Below are 12,510 nucleotides of genomic sequence, written 5' to 3' on the forward strand. Positions count from 1 at the left end.
TTTCGCTGAGTCCTGTGACGTGTTGCTAACTCTGGGATTAGGAATCTCAGGCACCTGGGTTTGGATTGAAATATCATTTTAGAACAAAGGACAACATATTAGCTGGTTCAGACCACTCCATAATAGAAGAGGAGATAAGCCCCCCATAAAAACAGAAAAAGCCCCTAGAAGTGATATCACAAATGATGCAATATCATGGGAGGTAGAAAGAGGATACGTGGTAACATTTCTGCATCCTGCCCACATCAGTCGAAGTGGTAGAAGACATGACTATCCAAGAAAATTAAAGATAACTGGATGAAAGGAAAGACCTGGTCTTGGAATCAGGGAACCTCAGATACAGGGTACCATTACAGAGAAAAGTTAAATTATTTTTATGCATATGATTAAGGTTTGACTTGGGAATATAACTGTGAGGTGGAGATCTTGAGATGAATCTGAATATATGTGAACCAAACAGTACAACTTTGATGCACAAAGAATATTTTTTACTTGACAATGTTTTGATACACGTTAAATAGAAAATCCAGTATCTCATATCTGAAGTGAAATAAAAGGAAAGTCAGGGGTCCTTGAACTCTGAGCTCTGCGAACGCATGCTAATAATAAGTGGCGAGGTAATTTATTTCGCTCCTTAAAGTCAGAAGTTAGACCCCATGCAGGTGCCAGGGATGAGCACAGGAAGCTTCAAGACCATCCGATCTGTCCTGCCACTAGTGCCACCTAGTGGCTGCTAGGAAGATGTGTAAGCATCTTTTTAAAAACTGGTTTGAAACGTTACAAAAGCACATACATCAATAAAACTCATTGTTAAACACAATTAAAAATACACAAGAATTCAAAGTAAATTGCCAAGGATCTTTCAGTCCCCTCTCCCAATCTCAGTCCTCTTCCTTACTCTTCGTGACCCGCTTTTGCTTTTGCTGTGCATGTCCTCAAACCCCAATCTCTCTCTCTCTTGTATTCTGCCTTTCTGTCTCTGCCTCTGCCTCTGTCTTGCTCGCAAAACCTCTCTCTCCCTGTGCTTAGTTTAAAAAAATATACTACATATGATGGGGTGGTATGTTTTTTGCTTGATAGATATCTTTAACCCTACTCCTTGGCTCAGCGGACACCATCGCCAGGCCCAGACACTGCCACCTGCTCACAGTTCAAATGCCATGTCAGCTGTCCAAATCTGACTAGAAGAGTTATGTGGGCACTGAAAATGCCTTCCCTCGGATGAGCTTCTTGCCTCAGACTGGCCATAGCCATAATCACTTCCCCTGCCTATTTGGCCCCTACCTCATTCCCTGTCCTGAGCGATAGGACTTCTGCCTCCCTACCCTGTGGCCTAAGCTGGCACTGGGCTGTCTGGGTCCAGGCCTCTCTCTCCCGTCTTCTTGCAGTCCATTAACGCCACCTCAGAGAGCTCTCTTGCTTCCATGCAGACCTCTCTGCCCCCACATGCCGTTGTCTGGCTTTAGCATCCTCAGGCCTCACCGTGGCAATGCTTTCAGACTCCCCTCGCTGCCTCCAAAGTGCCAACAAAGAGATCACTCTGCAACACACACATCATTATGCTAAGAAAGCCCTCCAGCTTCCATTTTCTATAGAGCAAAGCCCAAACTGCTCAGCGGGTATGCAAAGCTCTTTCCAGTCTGGTCTATGCCTCTCTCTTCCCCCACGACTCCCTACACTCCAGATGCACAGCATTCCTTCTTCCAGAGTGGACCATATGCCTTTCTACACCAACACCATGCCACACCTTCTCTGAGCCCCAAATGTGTTTTCTCTTGTGTTCTCCTGATTAGATTTTACTCATTTGTCAAGATGGAGCTCAAATATCCAGGAAGCTGCCTCCAGTTCCAGCAGGCTCCTCCTCTATCCTTCCTTGTATTGTATTTCCCCTTCTATTGTAGTATTTACCACATTGTATTGTAATTATTTTGCCAGGAGCAATTTGAATACTTATGTTAGTACCCTCACCATTTCCTGCCCCCACCCCCCGTAGTTGGCACCTGAATGTGTTTTGAATGAGTAAATAAATATTAAAGAGAAGGGCTGCAGTAAATACACCTTAGGGCAGGGATTTCCAAACTTCAGTTTGATAAGGATCATCTGAAGTGCTTATTAAAATGCAGATGTTTTGGATTTACTTTCAGAGTTCACCTACTTGGGCAGGCCTGAAAAGGTGGAGCACAGGAACCTACGTTTTCAACCAGCATCCCAGATAATTCTGATGGCCCCTGACAAGCCCTTTCCTAGAATGAAAAGCAAGTGATCTGGGGGGGAAAAAAGCAAAGAACACAGTTGTTCTTCAAACTGGCCTACACTGAAGAATGTGCTTATTATGCCCAAAGAGATTCAGGAGGTGGTTGTTCTTGGCACCCCTGAGAATAAACAGATGCCAGCCCACGTGGAATAGAGAAGGCTACAGTGATGTGCATTCCACGAAGACTCTAAAGAAGCCTCAAGCTCTACATACAAAGGCTGACCTGTTTCTTTGTCAGAACAATTATCGTCAACTCCCATATGTTTGTTTCGTTAGAATAGTCACTATTTAGCTAGGCCCAAGCTGTTTTCATTAATATGTTGAGTTTGTGTCAAGCTTCTCTTTGGATGTTTCCCAAGCATGTTAGCAACTTTAAGCCTGTCTTCCCCCATTCCCTGAGGGAGGAACAAGCACAGGTTCACGCCAACTCCACTCGTTAGAGAGGCATTGCTCAAGAACAGCTCCCGGGCACCAGAGCAGGCGGGAGGAGGAGAGTGGGAGAATTCCCAGCCCCCGCCCTCTGTGCTGTCTCATTTTCCCCACCCACCCTGCCAAATGCTCACTGGTGTCTTCAGCAGGTGGCTCCCACCCCTGCCTTCAAATCTGCTCACACAGTTCTCCTCCCAAGATAGATAAACTCTGAAAAGTGCGTAGGTTCTAGACAATGCAGGACCTCCAAGGACCACGTTGGCCAGCGGGAAGACTCTACACAGCTAACCGACTGGATTTTGCAGAGACAGTGGAAATCATGGGTTAGCCTCTGGTCCAGAAGGCAGAACCTTTAGGCAGCACATGCCCACTAGTTCAGAGCACTAGTTCTCCCACAGGTCCAGGGACTCCAGTCTCAGCCACATGGATCTGCCTGGACTTGCCCTGACTCCTCATTCCTCTTACTTTCCTTCAAGCGCAGTGCCCCTCAGCAGTACAGCCTCAGATCACCTCAGATCTAAAGAGGCTGACCCAGTTGAATTGACCCAATTTCTGATTTAGGTATTTCTCTAAGTCCATGCTTTCCAGGTTCTTCCTTCTCAATCACAGTCTTCTTAGTATGCCCCCTCTTCAGCTTCACGACTCCAGTCTCAATGAAGACACTGCTACGGGGCCAAAGCAAGGCACACACATACTCCAAGCAGACCATCTGGGAATACACTGAACTCTTCTCTGATGGTTTATGAGGAACATTTGACTCTTGTCGGCCTCCCAGAAGGATGGATATATGTGAAGGAAGAGGAGAGAACCACACTGGCAGCTACCCCTGGGGAAGTCTGTTCAGTGTGTGCCCCTCTGAAATTATTCCCTGATGCCTTGTGCAGATGGTAGGACTCTGACAGCTTGATTTCTTGCTCATGGGCCACTTTGCATTAGCGTCCTCAGGTTTTTAAAAAAGTAAACCTACAGTAAAAAACAAAAAACAGAACAAACAACAAAACACACTCTGTGTGTGTATGTGTGTGATGTGTATAATTCTGTGGGTTTTAATACATATACAGATTCATGCAACTGCCACCAAGATCAGGATACAGGGCAGTGCTACCACCCAGAGAACTCCCTCCTACTGCCCCTTTGAGCGTGTCCAAGCTTTATCCAAGGCCTTACTCATAAAAACTACTAGGGAAAGGTTAACCTCTACAGAAAAGTTGACAAAGATAGTCTTTGTTCAGTATTTGAAAGAACCTGTCATTCGGAGTTGGATTACATTTACAGGATGAGGACAAATTCCCATGATTTCAAGTCCTAACTTAGTCCTTAGGTTGTCTTCTCAGGCAAGTTGGCTGAGCTATTTCCTCCTACCGATGCAAGCAAGAGCTACCTAGCTCAGGAAAAACATCCTTGTCCTGAATGGGAACCCGATGATTTAAACTTACATTCATGATACCCATTCAGTTGAGTTTAGCTAATAAGAGTCTGATATTATTAGGCTGTAACCATGAAACTTCTGAAAATAAACTCTTAGTGTGGTCATATTCACTAAATCTCAATATGCAATCGTCTCGATTTGGGGAAATAAATACCAAATGCATGTGCATGTATCTACTCCATAACTAAATACAAGCCTAAAGAATAAATTGTGAGCTCTGGCTGCGTGGCTCTGTTGGTTGGAGAGTCATCCCATACACCAAAAAGTTGCAGGTTTGATCCCCGGTCAGTGTTCATTTAGAAGGCAATCGATTGGTGTTTCTCTCTCACATCAATGTCTCTCTCTCTCTTGCAAAAAAAAAAAATTTACCCTGGCCAGTTTGGCTCAGCGGTTATGTTAGAGTGATGGTCCACAGACTGAAGGGTGGTGGGTTTGATTCCCAGTCAAGGGCACATACCTGTTGCAGGTTTGATCCCCAGCCCCCGTCCAAGTTCTGTGGGAGGCAACCAATTGATGTGTCTCTCTCACACCAATGTTTTGTTCTGTCTTTCTCTCTCCCTTCCATGCTCTCTAAAAACCAATGAAAAATATCCTCGGGTGAGCATTAACAACAACAAAAAAATCAATAAAAACATATTCTCAGGTGAGGATTAAAAATAAATAAATAGACTGTGAGAAGATCAAGATTCCAGCTGGGTTTTGACTTGGGAAAAAATTAGTATTCTAGAATATATATATTTTTGCCAAGGAACGTGACTCATAAAGGCAAAGGTAAAATCAGATGTTTCAGCTTTAAAAAAAAAAATTTTTTTTTTTTTATTGATGTTAGAGAGAGAGGAAGAAAGAGGGAGATAGAAACACCAATGAGAGAGAACATCGATTGGCCGCCTCCTGCATGTCCCCCACTGGGGATCGGGCCCACAACCTGGTCATATCCCCTGACCGGGAGTCAAGCTGGCGACCTCTTGGTGCATGGGTCGACGCTCAACCACTGAGCCACACCAGCCGGGCCAGATGTTTCAGCTTTGAGAAAATCACAGTGCTCCTATGTTTAACAAATTTGTTGAACTCTTCTGAGCATTCAAAAATATTCTTGCCAAATAATGCTGACATTTTTAATTCTGCTTCAAACAATGAGGGAGGTTGCCACCAAAACCATGGTTACCTGAGGGGCTGTGAGGAATGGCTTCTCAGTGGAGGGAAGCATCAGCTCTAGGGCTGTCAGAGGTCAAGGTTTGCAGACTTCTGGAAGAGGGTAAATGTAGTGGAGTCATTTGGGTTTTTAGTCTGCCTTTTCCACTCACACTAGCCATATGAACTTGGGCAGACAGCCTAACCTCTCTAAGCTTAATATCCTCATTTTAACAATGGAAATCATATCTAATTGATAGGGTGATTTTGGAGGGCTCAATGAGACAGTGTATATAACACGGCTACCATACAACAGACACTCAATGAATGTGATTTTTGCCTTTCTTTTCCCCATTTAATCCAACCCTCTGCCTCTAAACAGAGCCCCACTCAAACTAACTCAGAGTATTTTTTTAAGTGCATAAAAGAATAAAAGATGGCTTAATCACGCCCTGGCCGGTTTTGCTCAGTGGTTAGAGCGTCGGCCTGTGGTTCAGAGAGACCTGGGTTCGGTTCCCACTGGGGCACATACCTCGGCTGCAGTTTGTCCCCGGACCTGGTTGGGTCATGTGGGTGGCGACCACTTGATGTGTCCCTTTCACGTCGATGTTTCTCTCTCTCTCTCCCTCCCACTCTATCTGAACAAAATATCGAAAAATGTCCTCGGGTGAGGGGTAAAGAAAAAAGAAAGATGGCTTAATCTGTCTCCTAATTTATCCAATGACTTTACATTTGCCCCGGTAGAAAATAATGTCTTATCGAATGGATAAAAAAGCTTTCGTACATATACACAATGGAGTACTATGCAGCTGTAAGAAAGAAAGATCTCTTATCCTTTGAGACGACATAGAGGGACTTGGGAAGTATTATCCTAAGTGAAACAAGCCAAGCAGAAGAAGACAAATACCACATGATCTCACTTATATATGGAATATAATGAATATAACAGTCTGAGGAATAGGGTAGACCTAGAAACACGGAAGTAGGGTACAGACTGACAACCCTCAGAAGAGGGGGTGGTGGGGGTGGGAAGAGATAAACCACAGAACTTATATGCATGTACGCATAACCAATGGACATGGACAACAAAGCTGGGGACAGGGCGGGGGGGATGGGGAGGAGGGTGTCAATGGGTAAAAAAGGAGAAACATCTGTAACAAAAATAAAATTAAAAAAGTAAATAAATAAAAATAAATTCCCACATACAAAATATAAATTTACACTAAAGAAAAAAAAAAAGAAAATAATTTCTTATACCTAACTTAAAATATTTACTTTTTTCCCTTTGGAGGAGTTCCACTTTAGGATTCTCAGCAGAAAACAAGGGTAGCTGGTCAGGGCTCCCCAGATGTTGTAGATCAGGAAAGTCTGTTATGCTGGTGGGGGGGGGTACACAATATCCCCATAAACAACCCCAAATCTTAGTAGTAACATTTCACTATAGTTTCTCATTCATCCCCCCCCCAAAAAAAGAAGAAAAGAAAGAAAATCTGAATTGATACAACACAGAAGGATGGATGGATAGACAACTGAAAAAGCAAATCAGCAAAATGTTAATTGTGAAATCTAAGTGATGAGTGTATGAATATTTTCTGAACAGTTCTTTAAATATTTCTGTATATTTCAAAACTTTTTACAATAAAATGAGGGGAGGATATTTTGCACCTACGCTGCAGGTCCTACAAAGGTTGGCTAGGGTTCTGCTTTATATCTTCTCACTCTAGGACCCAGGATGCTGGATCATCTTGAAAGTGGCTGGTTGTCATGGCAAAGGGAAGGCGAGCTCTGCCAAGAGTTGCACAGACCGCTGCAGATTTCAGCCTGGAAGGGACATACGTCATTTCTGCTCACCACTCACGGGCCAGAGATAATCTCATGGGGACTTGCCCCAGGCCGTGGACGGGCAATCCTATCAGGTACAGAGGAAGGGCAGGGCTGGAAACATTGGGTGGGCAACACAAATAATTACCCTGGCAGAAATAAACTACTTAAAAGAACGACAGACCTCAGTACCATCATCATTAATAATACTAATGCAAAAGGGCTTAGTCACTTAAAGTGACGTCAGTAAGAGAATGCAGAAGCTTTTTCTTTCTCATCCACTTGCCTTCTTTGGTCCCCTTCAAAGGAAGCAGAACCAACCCGCTAAAGGCTAATATATTCCAAACTTCTTGATGACTGTTTTTCCAGCCAGCCAGCCAGCCAGCCAGCCAGCCAGCCAGCCAGCCAGCAGTTTCTAGAATCTCATCACCTTTTTATTGTCATCTCATTTTCATCAGCATTAAGAATATGTGGACGCCATCCAGAGAACTTAAGAAAAGCAGAAGTTAGATGGAGGCTGATGACACTTTTCGGAAATGGAGTAACAAAATAAAATATTTGAGTAAACAATATTTCACAATTATTCTTGACTCAGCATTTTAGAGGAGTCAGGAAAGCCTTCATCGCTGAGATGACATTTAAGCTGGCACTTGGAGGCATTTGCTCGGTAGAAAATGGAGCAGGGCATTCCAAGCAGAGGGAACAGACTGTGCAGTGGTGAGGAAACTGCTCTGGCTCACGGGTCTGAAGGAGAATCACAGACTCACCCAGGCCGGAGACTGCAGTGCCTGTTGGGATGACTCGTAAAGCACTAGGCTGGAGGGACTAAAAATATGCCTGTCATTTTCATTGGTTAGCAAAAGGGAAATGGAACACTATACATACTAAGGCACATTTTAAATTAATCTTACCTAGTGCTGTAACAGCAGTTATTATGACTTCAAAGAGAAAAGGTCATCTTCAAGAAATTTGCTGTGTAGGATTCCATACTGAATACTGAGTTTCTAGAAATTGAATACTTCTATTCATTGACAATAATTGTTAAGTCGCATATGTGTTTTTTAATATATCCATAGTAATTTTCTGTGGGAAAGGCAACTGATCTACTAAACTGCAAACAAATTAAGGCAAAACCACCGGGTTAAAAAACAAATGCTATAGGAAGACGGGCTCATAATGAAGGCTTTACAAAAAAATTTTTTTCTTTATAGATTTTAGAGAGAGAGGAAGGGAGAGATAGATAGATAGATAGATAGATAGATAGACAGACAGACAGACAGACAGACAGACAGATAGATAGATAGATAGATAGAAACATCAATGAGAGAGAACAGAGATTGGCCACCTCCCGCATGCCCCCCCCTGGGGATTTGGCCCACAACCTGGGCATGTGCCCTGACTGGTAACTGAATTGGCGACCTCTTGGTGCATGGGTCGATGCTCAACCACTGAGCCACACCAGCCAGGCTAGTGAAGCCATTTTTTGTTTTGTTTTGTTTTTTATCCTCACCCAAGGACATTTTTTGCATTTATCTTCAAATAGAGTGGGAGGGAGAGAGGGGAGGAAGAGAGAGAGAGAAACATCTACGTGAGAGAAACACATCGACTGGTTGCCACCCACACGATCCCAACTGGGGCCGGGGATAAACTGCAACCAAGGTACATGCCTTTAGTGGGAACCGAACCCGGGACTCTCTGGTCCACAGGCCGACGCTGTAACAGCTGAGCCAAACCGGCCAGGGCTAGTGAAGCTGTTTTAAATGACATGTGTCAGGAGGAAGGTGATGAGTTATATTATTTAATCTTAACACACTCTGTGAAGTGGACAATATTACCATCATTTCATAAATGAGAAAACTGCAGATCAAATAAAGTGGTTTCCTATAAAATTAGCTGTTTAATTTTGAGCCTTATTTTTAAAATTTTTTCTTCCTGTAAAATGAAGATACAACATGTACTGCCAACTTCCCAGAGTTGTCTAGAGGATTAAAAGAAATAAAAAATAGAATTTTTGACATTATTCTTTTTTTAAAACAATTTTTGTAAGGCATTATTTTTTATTAAAATTTTTTTATTGACTTTTTCAGAGAGAGGGAGAGGAAGAGGGAGAGAGAGAGAGAGAAATATCGTTGTGAGAGGGAAGCATCACTTGGCTGCCTCCTCTATGCCCCCTACTGGGGATCGAGCCTGCAACCCTGGGCATGTGCCCTGACTGGGAATCAAACCACCCACACTTCGGTGCACAGGATGACACCCAACTGAGCCACACCAGTCAGGGCTTGATATCATTTTTGACCTTTCCCAGATTTTAAGTTCTCTGATTCTGTCTTGATGTTTGCATTTTTTTCAAAATTGGGTCTTGATAAAAGCAATTTAATGAAGTCTGTTTGTGGAGACAGTCTTCACCTAGCATATCTTAAAACATACTACTTCAAACTATTTTCAAATAACTAAAAATATCTTCACATGCATTCTTTTCTTTTTAGTGTAAAAAAAACAAACAAACACAAACTTTGGCCGTTATTTTAAATTAATGCATGGAATATCCTAGGAAAATAAGTTTTATTTTGTTAAATACTTTCAGTTTTTCTTAGTATTTTATTTATTTATTTTTATTTATTTATTTATTTATTTTTATTTATTTATTTATTTATTTATTTATTTTTTTATCCTCACTCGAGGACAGTTTTTTTTTGTTTGTTTTTTTTTTTGATATTTTGTTCAGATAGAGAGGGAGGAAGAGAGAGAGGGAGAAACATCGACGTGAAAGGGACACATCGAGTGGTTGCCACCCACACGACCCAACCAGGGCCGGGGACAAACCGCAACCGAGGTACATGCCCTTAGCAGGAACTGAACCTAGGTCTCTCTGTACAGCAGGCCGATACTCTAACTGCTGAGCCAAACCGGCCAGGGCTATTTTTATTTTTTTTAAATTCTCACCGGAAGATATTTTTCTGTTTATTATCAGATAGAGTGGGAGGGAAGGAGAGAGAGAGAGAGAGAAAGAAAGAGAGAGAGAGAGAGCGACATTGACTGGTTGCCTCCCACACAACCTGACCAGGGCTGGGGACGGACTGATGTTCTACCACTGAGCCAAACCAACCAGGCCTCTCTTTGTATTTTTAATAATTATGCTTCAGCCCTGGCCAGTTTGGCTCAGTTGTTAGAGTGTTGGCCTGCGGACCAGAGAGTCCTGGGTTCAGTTCCCACTAAGGGCATGTACCTTGGTTGCAGTTTGTCCCCGGTCCCGGTTGGGGTCGTGTGGGTGACAGCCACTCGATGTGTCTCTCTCACGTCGATGTTTCTCTCTTTCTTCCCTCCTCTCTCCCTCCCACTCTATCTGAAGATAAATGCAAAAATGTCCTCAGGTGAGGATTAAAAGAAAATTGTGCTTGAAAATGTATTTTGCCCTGTCTTTTAAAAATGTACTGAATAGCATTATGTGCAGACACTATTCTAAAGGTTTCACGTGCATTCATTTATTTAATCCTGACGACCATTGTACAAGGGAAATACTACTATTATCTTCTTTTTCCAAATGATAAAATTGAAGCGCAGGGATATGAGGCGATTTGCCTAAGGTCACACAATTAGTAAGTAGCTGAGCCAGGATTTGAATTGAGGGATCTGGGCTCCAGAATCTGAACCCTCAAACACCGAGTCATGACATTACATTTCTGAAGATAACGGATCACCGCCCTAAGTGAATCAGGGCCATGATTATGTACATCAATTTTTATTTGCTATCCACAGAAACGACTGTGATTTAGTATAGAATCGTGTCTTTATCATCCCTATTCTATTTATGACTTATTTTACCTGCTCTTTACATTTTTTTTCTTTGTCCTCTGTCTGTGAAAAAAAAAATATTTTCAGTATACCTACCTCTAAAAATTGCCTTCTTTCCTCCAACTCTTCTGCTTCCAATTTCCTAAAGGCCAGAAACCAGATCACCATATATGTTAGAACTGTCCCAGAAACAGAAGTGGTGAGGTTTTCCTAGAAGACCCCGCCTTTAGTGAATGGACTCTGTGACATTGTGACAGGGATGTTTATTTGGGGGGGGCATGTTTTCTGCTCTCAGATGTGATCCAGATAGTTTAAATGGCTGGATAAGTGACTTCTCAATAAGCAAGGAGTGACAAAATAGAAATTTAAGGCATTTCTACTCTTCTACCTGTTCAAAAGTGGTTTAGTCATCCACGTAATTAGAAGGATGGCCTTGTTCCTCAAGCTTCTGCGTGGCCATCTGATGCTTCGAAGTAGAGAGACGTGGCTACAACTTGTATAAAAATAGCCCTTCCAGATGGCTGAGGGGCAAAGTTACAATTCAGCAGCTTGATATAGCTGAGCACTCAAGTTTTGGAGCAGGAGGAGAGCTGTGTGAGAAAGAGCCAGAGACACTGGGCTGGAGTCCAATCATAAGTGGAACAGTATATGCCAGGGGAGATCACTTAACGTGGCAGATTAGCTGTTAAGATTTCCTGTTTACTTCATCCCCATCTCCTCTCTACCTCCCTTGATTCAGCCTTACCTCTTGGCCCCAAGGGAACACACACACACACACACACACACACACACTGTGTTTTAAGGAGTATTTTGGAGACAAGCACAGGGAGGCAGAGAGAGGTGAAATGAGCCAGCATTTGTGGAACTCAGTGATCCCAGCCTCCTGTCCAGGGCTTGTCCTCGGGCTCCTCTGTGGGCCATGTTTTCCCCCGTTCTGCCTTGAATCATTCCAAACTCAAAAATCAAAGCCTCGCCCTGGCTAGGGAGCTCAGTTGGTTGAAGCTCTGTCCCTGTGCACCGGGGTTGTGGGTTCCATCCCCAGGCCGGACGCACCTGGGAAATGACCAGTGAGTGCACAGGAAGAATGGAGAGAGAACAGGTGGAAAGCAAATCGATGTTTCTCTCTCTCTCTCTAAAATCAATCAATAAATTAAAAAATAAAATAAAAGCCTCTAGTTTTTTTTTTTTTTTTTTTAAGGCCTCGGAACTATTGCATAAGCCACGATATTGCTTCCACCCCTGAAAACAAATATTAAAGCTCTGATAATCACTAGCTTGAAACTTCTTGTTTCACACATGAGAATATTTACCAGTCGCATACTTCAGTAGATTAAAATACAAAGCTTTCCTATTTTTCTACCTTCTAATCACCACAGTTCTGGTGGAGATTCTGGGGAAAAAGCTGCTGTCTGTAGTAAATACATTGTTTTAAATACCTCAGTGTCTGTTGAAATAATTGAGTGTTGGTTTTTAAAACAACAGGAATTAGGATGGGTTAATGCTTACATTTATCAGCAGTTGTAATAGACACTGTTACTTTAAAGAACAAGTGGATTGAGAAACACTGCTCTCCGAACCCCATCCGAGAGGCCTGAATGCAAGGCAGTGCTGAGCCCTGCTGGCGGTACCGCCTCATTGCAGGCGGATGGCACAG

Source organism: Molossus molossus, unplaced genomic scaffold (genome assembly GCF_014108415.1).
Source record: "Molossus molossus isolate mMolMol1 unplaced genomic scaffold, mMolMol1.p scaffold_m16_p_15, whole genome shotgun sequence".
Taxonomy (NCBI): domain Eukaryota; kingdom Metazoa; phylum Chordata; class Mammalia; order Chiroptera; family Molossidae; genus Molossus; species Molossus molossus.